Here is a 12306-nt window from a genome sequence, read left to right on the forward strand (position 1 = left end):
TATTCGAGTCTCTTATGATACTCCCACTATTCCGAAGGAGAAGAATCTTGCTTATGTGGAGCGTAGTAAATTTTCTATGCTTGTAGATCATGAAAAGAATGCTTTAGGTGCTGGTTATATTGTTGAATTCATTCATAATGCTACTGAAAATTATTATGAGGGAGAAATATGTGCTTGTAGGAATTGCAATAATATCAAGTTTCCTCTCTATGTGCTTAAAGTTTCAAAGTTATGCTTGTTTTGCCTTCCTATGCTAGTTGATTATTGTTCTCATAAGTTGTTTGCTCACAAAATCCCTATGCATAGGAAGTGGGTTAGACTTAAATGTGCTAGTCATATTCTTCTTGATGCTCTCTTTATGTTTAAATTCTTATCTTTTATGTGAGCATCATTGAAATCATCATGCCTAGCTAGGGGCGTTAAACGATAGCGCTTGTTGGGAGGCAACCCAATTTAATTTTTGTTCCTTGCTTTTTGTTCCTGTTTAGTAATAATTAATTTATCTAGCCTCTGTTATGATTGAGTTTCTATGTCTTAATTAGTGTTTGTGCCAAGTAGAACCGTTGGGAAGACTTGGGGAAAGTCTTGTTGATCTTGCTGTAAAAACAGAAACTTTAGTGCTCACGAGTATTGCTGCCATTTTTTATTGGAGAGTTCTATTTAGTTAATTCTTTTTGAAGATGATTAATAGATAAATTCCTCACGTCCAGAAATTTATTTTAGAATTTTATGAGTTCCAGAAGTATACGTTTGATCCAGATTACTACAGACTGTTCTGTTTTTGACAGATTCTGTTTTCCATGTGTTGTTTGCTTATTTTGATGAATCTATGAGTAGTATCGGAGGTTATGAACCATAGAGAAGTTGAAATACAGTATATATTACACCAATACGAATTTAGAATGAGTTCACAACAGTACCTAAGTGGTGATTTATTTTCTTATACTAACGGAGCTTACGAGTTTTTTTGTTAAGTTTTGTGTTGTGAAGTTTTCAAGTTTTGGGTAAAGATTCGATGGACTATGGAATAAGGAGTGGCAAGATCCTAAGATTGGGGATTCCCAAGGCACCCCAAGGTAATATTCAAGGTCAAGCAAGAGCCTAAGCTTGGGGATGCCCCGGAAGGCATCCCCTCTTTCGTATACTTCCATCGGTAACTTTATTTGGAGCTATATTTTTATTCACCACATGATATGTGTTTTGCTTGGAGCGTCTTGTATGATTTGAGTCTTTGATTTTTAGTTTACCACAATCATCTTTGTTGTACACACCTTTTGAGAGAGACATACATGATTCGGAAATTATTAGAATACTCTATGTGCTTCACTTATATCTTTTGAGTTATATAGTTTTGCTCTAGTACTTCACTTGTATCTTTTAGAGCACGGTGGTGGATTTGTTTTATAGGAACTATTGATCTCTCATACTTCACTTAGATTATTTTGAGAGTCTTAAATAGCATGGTAATTTGCTTAAATAATCCTAATATGCTAGGTATTCAAGATTAGTAAAAACTTTCTTATAAGTGCATTGAATACTAAGAGAAGTTTGATACTTGATGATTGTTTTGAGATATGGAGATAGTGATATCAAAGTTGTGCTAGTTGGGTAGTTGTGAATTTGAGGAATACTTGTGTTGAAGTTTGCAAGTCCCGTAGCATGCACGTATGGTAAACGTTGTGTAACAGATTTGAAACATGAGGTGTTATTTGATTGTCTTCCTTATGAGTGGCGGTCGGGGACGAGCGATGGTCTTTTCCTACCAATCTATCCCCCTATGAGCATGCGCGTAATGCTTGGTTTTTGATGACTTGTAGATTTTTGCAATAAGTATGTGAGTTCTTTATGACTAATGTTGAGTCCATGGATTATACGCACTCTTACCCTTCCATCATTGGTAGCCTCTTAGGTACCGTGCATTGCCCTTTCTCACATTGAGAGTTGGTGCAAACTTCGCCGGTGCATCCAAACTCCGTGATATGATACGCTCTTTCACACATAAGCCTCCTTATATCTTCCTCAAAACAGCCACCATACCTACCTATTATGGCATTTCCATAGTCATTCCGAGATATATTGCCATGCAACTTTCCACCATTCCGTTTATCATGACACGTTCATCACTGTCATATTGTTTAGCATGATCATGTAGTTGACATAGTATTTGTGGCAAAGCCACCGTTCATAATTCTTTCATACATGCCACTCTTGGTTCATTGCATATCCCAGTACACCGCCGGAGGCATTCATATAGAGTCATACCTTGTTCTAGTATCGAGTTGTAATCATTGAGTTGTAAATAAATAGAAGTGTGATGATCATCATTTAATAGAGCATTGTCCCAATAAAAAATTAAAAAGAAGAGAAAGGCCAAAAAAAGAAGGCCAAAAAAGAGAAATGAAAAGGGACAATGCTACTGTCCTTTTTTTCCACACTTGTGCTTCAAAGTAGCACCATGATCTTCATAATAGAGAGTCTCTTGTTTTGTCACTTTCATATACTAGTGGAAATTTTTTATTACAGAACTTGGCTTGTATATTCCAACAATGGGCTTCCTCAAGTTCCCTAGGTCTTCGTGAGCAAGCAAGTTGGATGCACACCCACTAGTTTTTTTTGTTGAGCTTTCATACATTTATAGCTCTAGTGCATCCGTTGCATGGCAATCCCTACTCCTTGCATTAACATCAATCGATGGGCGTCTCCATAGCTCATTGATTAGCCGCGTTGATGTGAGACTTTCTCCTTTTTTGTCTTCTCCACATAACCCCCATCATTATACTCTACTAGTTGACCCATTGCGCCAACTAGCACAGACCCGCTGAAGACGTGCTATCGATGAAAATAGTTTCATGCGGCAAGGACCTTTTGCTAAATCATGCTATTTTTTAAACATGTTTATTACATTGTGAAATAATAGCCTGGGAAAAGGGAAATTGCATAATATGAATATGTTCAGTTTGAAAATATAGTCACTATGATGAGAGAGTAAAGTTGGCATGGTTGTGTTTTTTGGCAATGGGTTTGGAAAAAGAAAATAATTGTGTGACATGAATAGGTTTAGATTGAAAACATGGTTATCATGGTGAGAAACCTGGTTGTGCATCTTTTTCATGCAAAAAAAGGAAAAAGATAAGAAACCTAGGAAAAAACATCTCTTTGCTGTGCATATACGGAGATATAGGCATCAAGAGGTATTAGGATAGCCCATATGCTATTTAGCCCGGCCCACGTAGAGCGATGCTTGTGGCCCGTGGGGAGCAGAATATGAAGCGGCAGGGGGCGGATCAAGCGAAGACTGTCTATCCCTTTCCTTTCTCTCTCGGTTCCTCAGCTGCGTGACAGAGGCGTTTCCTCAGCCACCGACCAGTGCGATTTCTTGCCTCTTTTGATTTTGGATTTGGCTGCATGCATGGATTTACTTTCCATTTATATCGATCTTGCATCTCCCCTACATTTTGAAGGTGAACTCACTCGCACGCATCGTACACACCCCAAACCCGTTGCGCCAAATAGCGCAGAGACCCGCTAAAGCCATGATAGCGATGAAAATAGTTTCCTTTAGTAAGAACATATTCCATTTTGATAGTAGTGAGCCCATGTTTAAATCACGCTATATTGAAAATATGTTTATTACGCTGAGAAATCTGAGCTCATGTATGAGAAAAAACATATTTGTACAACATGTATAAACCAATTAAGGAGGTATTTTTAGCAGTGTTTGTGCAAAACTTTTATTTTCCATATGCATGAAAAAACCCTCCCTTTGTTGTGCATATGGAGGCATAGGTATTTGAAAGGCCCATATGCTACCTAGTCCGACCCATGAACAATTCTCTGGGTGTCCCGTCCGGAGTAGAATATGATGTGGCAGCAACTGCATCTATCTGCCTATTTATCCCTTTTTCTTCCTCGATGGCTCATTTTGGCGAGAGAGACATTTCCGGCAGAGAGGTACCCAACTGGTGAGATTTCTCCTTTCCTATTACTATGTCGGATTTCTTTGCATGCATGGATTTAGTTCTCATTTATCCAGATTATACTTTTCCCCTCTTTTTGTGGCGATTTTTACCAAGTGGTGCAGAGACCCGCTGGATCCATAATTTAGTTGGTTTTGTTGTGGGCAAGCACATATGGTAATAAAATTTAACGCTCTATAATAATAATAATAATAATAATAATAATAATAATAATAATAATAATAATAATAATAATAATAAAGAATTGTGGCTTGTTGTCTACAATTAGATGCACACACACATTTAAATTTGGCAACACAAAGTCCCACCGAAAACCATGTCCGTCTGAAAATATGACTCTTGCCCCAAATGGCACATAATCCCATTTAATACCATGTGCGCGTTTGAGAATATTTGTTCATAATTTTATGTTTGAGCAAGCATAGGGCATGAATTGTGAACCTTTACATTGAGGTTTGTCTTTCAAAATCTAAACTTGCATGCATAATTTGTTATGTTATATGGGTAACAGAGATCCATATTTTTCTTCAATTTGTATTCATTGGTTATGTAGCATTTAAGCCCATCTTTTTTACAAATCCTATTTTTTTAGGGCTGCCAGTCCAAGTGTATCCAGCCCACAGACGCCAAATGGCGGAGAGACCCATTTGAAACCATGTGCGCGTCGAAAATATTTGCATTTTCTCAATAACTATTCTTGAGGAAGCGATTTAAGATGAAAAATATTTGACTTCGTTGGTAGAAGTAAGTTTTAGAAGCCACTTAGGATACTTATTCAAACCATTCAAAATGGAAAATGAAGGATAATTCATCTTTGAAAATATATACTTGAGCATGTGTATTTTGTTATCTTATTCGGGTAACATAGAGCCAAATGGCGCAAAGTTGGCATATCATCATCTGATGAAAGTGCAGCACTGCCGCTGTTTCCACACTAAGAATACTCATAACCTATCCCAACCTGAGTGGATATATAAATTCAGAGGGAAAATCACAAACTACACTATACCGATACAGCTAGATATCAAGATTCTCAGGACACAATGTCTAAACTAAATTACCCAACAAAAAGTTTGAATCATGAATAGAATATAGTTAACATAACCCCCCGTGCAAACGGTCATCACGTATCAGCTAGTAAGAAAGGAGGGAACAAATCTTGATTAACAGAACAATGGAGCACCATCTTTAGAGATTGTACAAACTGTAAAAAAAAAAAGAAATCGGTCAGAGTAAAAAAACATGACTGGATATATATACAGCTGGATATCAAGATTCTCTGGAGAAATGCTTAAACTAAAATACTAATAAAAAACGAATCATGGGCCATTCAAAAACAACTTCATATAGATATATACCCAACAAAGAGTTTGAATCATGAATATGCAACGCACATCGCTAACATGACCCACCATGCAAACGATCATCATAAATACCTTTGGAACCCACAACTCAACATAAAGATGACAAAGACAAACATGTATACCAAATAGCATCTGAAAACATATCAGGGAAGATAATTTTCTGGCAGAACCAAGCATGCGTATGAAACTATCTAAATATATGTGCTAAACAGCCACTGGAAACATTGCTATAGAACAGACCGGATAAAGCAATTTCCACACAGAACAATCCATGCATGTTTGCACAACCAATCAAACACATGTATAGCATAGATACTGACAAACAATTAGTCTAGAAAGATTAACTATGCCGGAGCAAGTTGATCATGAAACTCCATACCAAGACATCTCCAGATTTTTCCGGAAATGAGAGTTCAGTAAGCTACTACCTTCAGCCTCCTAACTGATTTGAGAGCAGCATTTATTAGTTTTTACAAACTTGAAAAAAAAACATTAGGCACATTTGAATAAACATTCAAGAGAAGGGAACTGCAAAACGAAATTCAGTAAACAGAAACGTCGCTATAGCTCATGACTAAATTGACTCTCTTTCAGCAAAAAGTAGGAAAGTGTAACCACCTTAGTAAAAAAATAGAATGAGCATGCTACCATGCCCTCGCGCAGGTTCAAGCTACATTCGAAGAAGGGACGTCTATTGAACAAAAACTGGGTCGATAGTATTTTGCAATAGCTAACTATGCAACTTTTCTCCACAAATATGAGATAATTTAAATGGCAGGATCATGTTTGTTTTCCCCTTATTTTCAGTTGGATTGTAATAACTCAGCAGCAAAGAGTACACCACCGTGGTTTAGTCTACCAATCTGATTCAATTCAAGAATGGGTAGCCTATTCTCTTGTATATGTCAGTAAGCTCTTTTTTGTACTCAAGTCAAAACTAAGCATAAATAGCTACTCACCTACATAAGTTGCTGTTGCACATGCCCATGTATTTGGTGCGAGTTGAGGCCTCCTTTAAGTAACATTATGACCACTCTTCATACCTACAAACACCATCAAAGTATGAAGTCAAAGCGAGGTGGAACCGTGTAAGGACTAAAGAAAGGCAAAGTGTCCGATTCATAAGCAAAGAGAGCAAGAGACCGAACTTTCAGAACATTTAGGTTTATTAGTAAGGAAATAGTGGTAACATTTTCTTAGTAATTAAGCTCGATGGAAATAAAGGTACTTTTCATGTATGACGCCCAAAAAAAGTTTAAACATCTTTTCCTTTTGCTGTACCATGACCATACCACAATGTGAGCTGCAGACAGGGAAAAGTTCAGATCCAAAATCATATCTAATAGATATGTTTGTACATTAAGGAAAAGAAAAACATTACTGGTAGCATTCTGCAAAAACACATTAAGAAATGGAGCTTTTGGACCAGTGAATTACACTGGTATTCTCAAAATACCACATGTACAATCTCACTGGTGAGAACCAGTGCAAGATTAAGAAATTATCTAAGTCTATAAGCTTTTTATGAATGATGCTAGACTTATTTTTTTATTGCAAGAATCAATGCTAGCAGGCTGTTTCGTAGAGTTACTCAGCGGAAGATGCCACAACCAATAGAAATTGGCAGTAGATTTCATCTATGCCTGCTGCTCCATCCTGCAGTAATTATTTAGAACAACAAATAAGATGATTGTCAGATTAGAGAAGGCACACTTCTTGCATAAAAAAGAGAAGGCCACACTAAAGAAGCACGTTCCTAGTATGTATCTATAAACATAGATATGCTACTGATAAATATAACTGAACTATTTCCCATAGGAAAAGGAAAACATGCATGTGGCTAGAAAGAATAAGCATGTAGCTAGAAAGAAAGGAAGCAAACATCAAGTAGCAGGACATAGTTACAGCAAAGTAGGAGCTCAAGATGCAGCAACAAAGGAGATCCTAGAACCAGCTAAATAAACAGAGATGAAGTAGTCAAAGCACACGCATGATGTGGATCGGTGCACAGAGGTAAAAGAATAGTCATCCACAGACAAGCAAAAGAGCAATCCATTTACCCGAACTGGAAAGGAGAAGTAGGCTAGATAAGGAGGAAAGACGGACCATAAGGCCAAGGATGAACAACAAGCAAAATGAACTGAACGCAAAAAAGGTTAACAAATATGCATTTCATCAAACATCTTGCAGAAAAGAAAATGGAGCGTGGTGTCACCTCAATTAATCGCCGAAGGAAGAACGGATGGCAAGATAATCAACCTACACACGATGCGGACAGAAGGAAGAACACGAAATCAGCAGGGCATAGAAAAAATAAGGGTACACGACAAGATCAGGAAAGGAGAACGAATCTCAACCAATAGTCCCGTCCAGAGTATGGACGACATTGCAGCCGACGAGAGCACCACCGGTGAAGGAGAGGAAATCCAATCGAAGAGAGAGAGAGAGAGCGCAACACAACGAGGAGGAGAAAGAGAGCAAAGCGGTCAAAGCGAGAGCGCGGCCGACCTATGCTCGTTAGCAAGTCATGCCGGCCTCCTAACCCTCCCCTGCCAGCCAGCCCCCGATGCGAAGAATCCGCCGGCCCTACTATCCCGCGGCGACGACCTGCACTGATTTAGAACCATCGCACGCAGCAGCGCAGATCCGAAAGGTGCCAAAGCAGATGACGAGCCAGCGTGCGAGGCCACGATCCGATCCTTCCGCCTGTTGGCCTCGCTCGCGCTGCTCCTCAGGAAATGCCGTTGTGAGGTGGGGGGCTGGGAGGCCGGCAGCCGGAGAGAAATCGGTGGAGTAAACCGGAGCAGCGAGGAGGCGGATTGATGGCTGACGAGGAGAAAGGAGGAGGAGAGAGAAGGACGGGATGCGGGTCTCGAGATGTGAGGGAACACTACCGGCTGCGCTACAGCAAAAGCGAACGCCCACACCCAGCCGCAAGACCGGGGTCACCGGTCATGGCGCAGGAGTCAGCCAGAGCACGACGCATGACCCGACTCACTCCGACCGCAGACGAAACTCAACGACATGAACAGAAAAAAATCAACCCATAGACGTGTAGGACCATCATCCAACGTGGCCCACCGGTCATTGCATGGAAAGGCAGCGGCGGGTGTGTATGCGGCAGCACATCTCGTACGCATCATGACGTAGGAGCACTATGCATCGGTCTGCTACCCCGCGCGCACATCCATGCATCGGTCAGCCAACCCCTCTCTCTCTTCAAACGAAGCAAAAGAGGAGACCAACGAATGGGGCCAGCCACGAGCCACGACGATCGCCCTGCATGCGAGGACCCCACACGTGACCACAAACGACGACGTGATAACCCCAGCAAAACACGTAGCCAGGACGCCGACGAGCGGGACCAGGTGCGGCGTCGGCCCACCCGTCATCACGATTGACCAAAGGCAGGCGGATGAGGCGGGTGCACACGCATCGGCTGACCACTCCGCAGCTACGCCCCACAACGCACGACGCAGGCAACGCGCCAGAAGTGTCCTGCCAAAAGCGGTTGACCCGAAAAACCTCTAACCTACATCCCACATCATGGGACGCGTAGCCAGTCCAACAGACGAGCGGGACCAGGGGCAGCACCGGCCCACCCGTCATCGTGATAGCATATACGTGGGCGCAGGACCAGGTGCATAAGCGCTGGCCACCCCTCTGCGGTTCGCTCATGCTGCATAACTGCGGCTCGCCCCCGCCGCACGACGCGAAGCGCGCGGCACACGCGGCGCGATGCTCGGGGAGAGGCGCACGAACACCCAGGAAAGTTTGACCCAGCCTATCTACATTTGCCATGAGCCCACAGGTCATTCACCCTTGCATTTTGACCAGCCAGTGAAAACGGGACATGACCCGGCGAACGAAGATCGAACATGAGGCAGGGCGCCAGAGACCCAGTTGACCAGCATCGAACGGCCAACGAGCAACGCGATCGAGGGGCGCTCCGGATGGCGAGTTGCCCAGCCTCTTTATTGGTTTAAATTTCATTCATAGTGCTATATCTATGGCTCACACTCATATATTACGTGAAGATTTATAAAGTTTGAGATTACTAAAGTATGAAACAATTGTTTGGCTTGTCATCGGAGTTGTGCATGATGAGATCATTCTTGTGTGACGAAAATGGAGCATGACTAAACTATATAATTTTGTAAGGATGAACTTTTTTTGGCCATGTTATTTTGAGAAGACATGATTGCTTAGTTAGTATGCTTGAAGTATTATTATTTTTATGTCATTATTAAACTTTTGTCTTGAATCTTATGGATCTGAACATTCATGCCAAAATGAAGAGAATTGCTTAGAGAAATATGTTAGGTAGTATTCCACATCAAAAAATCTCTTTTATCATTTACCTACTCAAGGACGAGCAAGAATTAAGCTTGGGATTGCTGATACGTCTCCAACGTATCTATAATTTTTGATTGTTCCATGCTATTATATTATCTGTTTTGGATGTTTATGGGCTTTATTATACACCTTTATATTATTTTTTGGACTAACCTATTAACCCAGAGCCCAGTGCCAGTTTCTGTTTTTCCTTGTTTTAGAGTATCCAGAGAAGGGAAATCAAACGGAGTCCAATTGACCTGAAACTTCACGAAACTTATTTTTGGACCAGAAGAAGCCCACGGAGTATCGGAGTTGAACCAGGAGAGTCCCGGGCTGCCCACGACGGTGGGGGGCGCGCCTCCCTGCCTCGTGGATAGCCCGAAGGTCCACCGATGTACTTCTTCCTCCCATATATACCCATATGCCCTAAAAACTTCGGGGAGCACAATAGATTGGGAGTTCCGTCGCCAAAAGGCTCCGTAGCCACCGAAAGCCAATCTAGACCCGTTTCGCCACCCTGCCGATGAGGAATCGCTCTCCGGTGGACATCTTCATCATTCCAGTGCTCTCCATGACGAGGAGGGAGTAGTTCTTCCTCGGGGCTGAGGGTATGTACCAGTAGCTATGTGTTTGATCTCTCTCTCTCTCTCTCGTGTTCTTGAGGTGGTACGATCTTGATGTATCGCGAGCTTTGCTATTATAGTTGGATATTATGATGTTTCTCCCCCTCTACTCTCTTGTAATGGATTGAGTTTTCCCTTTGAAGTTATCTTATCGGATTGAGTCTTTAAGGATTCGAGAACACTTGATGTATGTCTTGCATGGGATACCCGTGGTGACAATGGGGTATTCTACTGATCCACTTGATGTATGTTTTGGTGATCAACTTGCGGGTTCCGTGACCTTGGGAATCTATGCATAGGGGTTGGCACACGTTTTTGGCTTGACTCTCCGGTAGAAATTTTGGGGCACTCTTTGAGGTTATATGTGTTGGTTGAATAGATGAATCTGAGATTGTGTGATGCATATCGTATAATCATACCCACGAATAGTTGTGGTGACATTGGAGTATCTAGGTGACATTAGGGTTTTGGTTGATTTGTGTCTTAAGGTGTTATTCTAGTACGAACTCTAGGGCTGTTTGTGACACTTATAGGAATAGCTCAACGGATTGATTGGAAAGAATGACTTTGAGGTGGTTTCGTACCCTACTATAATTTCTTCGTTTGTTCTCCGCTATTATTGACTTTGGAGTGACTCTTTGTTGCATGTTGAGGGATAGTTATGTGATCTAATTATGTTATTATTAGAACTTGCACTAGTGAAAGTATGAACCCTAGGCCTTGTTTCCTAGCATTGCAATACCGTTTGTGCTCATTTTTATCATTAGTTACTTTGCTGTTTTTATATTTTCAGATTACAAAAACCATTATCTACCATGCATATACCACTTGTATCACCATCTGTTCACCGAACTAGTGCACCTATACAATTTACCATTGTATTGGGTGTGTTGGGGACAAAAGAGACTCTTTGTTATTTGGTTGCAGGGTTGCTTGAGAGAGACCATCTTCATCCTACGCCTCCCATGGATTGATAAACCTTAGGTCATCCACTTGAGAGAAATTTGCTACTGTCCAACAAACCTCTCCACTTGGAGGCCAACCACGTTTACAAGAAGATGGTTGTGTAGTAGACATCACCTACCCCCTGGGCGCACCCTCCACCCTCGTGGGCCCCTTATTGCTCCACCGATGTACTTCTTCCTTCTATATATATTCACGCACCCCCCCCCAAACATCCAGGAGCACCACGAAAACCTAATTCCACCGCCGCAACCTTCTGTACCCGAGAGATCCCATCTTGGGGCCTTTTCTGGAGCTCTGCCGGAGGGGGCATTGATCATGGAGGGACTCTACATCAACTCCATGGCCTCTCCGGTGATGTGTGAGTAGTTTATTTCAGACCTACGGGTCCATAGTTATTACCTAGATGGCTTCTTCTCTCTCTTTGGATCTCAATACAAAGTTCTCCTCGATCTTCTTGGAGATCTATTCGATGTAATCTTCTTTTGCAGTGTGTTTGTTGAGATCCGATGAATTGTGGGTTTATGGTCCAGTTTATCTATGAATAATATTTGATTCTCCTCTGAGTCCTTTTATGTATGATTGGTTTATCTTTGCAAGTCTCTTCGAATTATCAGTTTGGTTTGGCCTACTAGATTGATCTTTGTTGCAATGGGAGAAGTGCTTAGCTTTGGGTTCAATCTTGCAGTGCTCGATCCCAGTGACAGAAAGGAAACTGACATGTATTGTATTGTTGCCATCAAGGATAAAAAGATGGGGTTTATATCATATTGCATGAGTTTATCCCTCTACATCATGTCATCTTGCTTAAGGCGTTACTCTGTTCTTATGAACTTACTACTCTAGATGCATGCTAGATAGCGGTCAATGTGTGGAGTAATAGTAGTAGATGCATAATCGTTTCGGTCTACTTGTCGCGGACGTGATGCCTATATACATGATCATACCTAGATATTCTCATAACTATGCTCAATTCTATCAATTGCTCGACAGTAATTCATTTACCCACCATAATACTTATGCTCTTGAGAGAAGCCACTA

At 41.4% G+C, this 12306-nt stretch overlaps 1 long non-coding RNA gene across 2 annotated transcripts; it reads right to left on the reverse strand.

Annotated features, from left to right (window-relative positions):
- Nucleotides 1–4878: 4878 nt before the first annotated feature.
- LOC119300768 lies at nt 4879–8308 on the reverse strand. Of its 2 annotated transcripts, XR_005146717.1 has the most exons (5): nt 7699–8308; nt 7557–7600; nt 6301–6997; nt 5721–5783; nt 4879–5181 (listed from the first exon to the last, which is right to left on the reverse strand). It is a non-coding gene; the product is annotated as an uncharacterized LOC119300768 (long non-coding RNA). The 2 variants fall into 2 exon arrangements; XR_005146718.1 differs by lacking the exon at nt 5721–5783 and having other exon boundaries at nt 7699–8306.
- Nucleotides 8309–12306: the final 3998 nt, after the last annotated feature.

Source organism: Triticum dicoccoides, chromosome 5A, assembly GCF_002162155.2.
Source record: "Triticum dicoccoides isolate Atlit2015 ecotype Zavitan chromosome 5A, WEW_v2.0, whole genome shotgun sequence".
Classification (NCBI taxonomy): Eukaryota; Viridiplantae; Streptophyta; class Magnoliopsida; order Poales; family Poaceae; genus Triticum; species Triticum dicoccoides.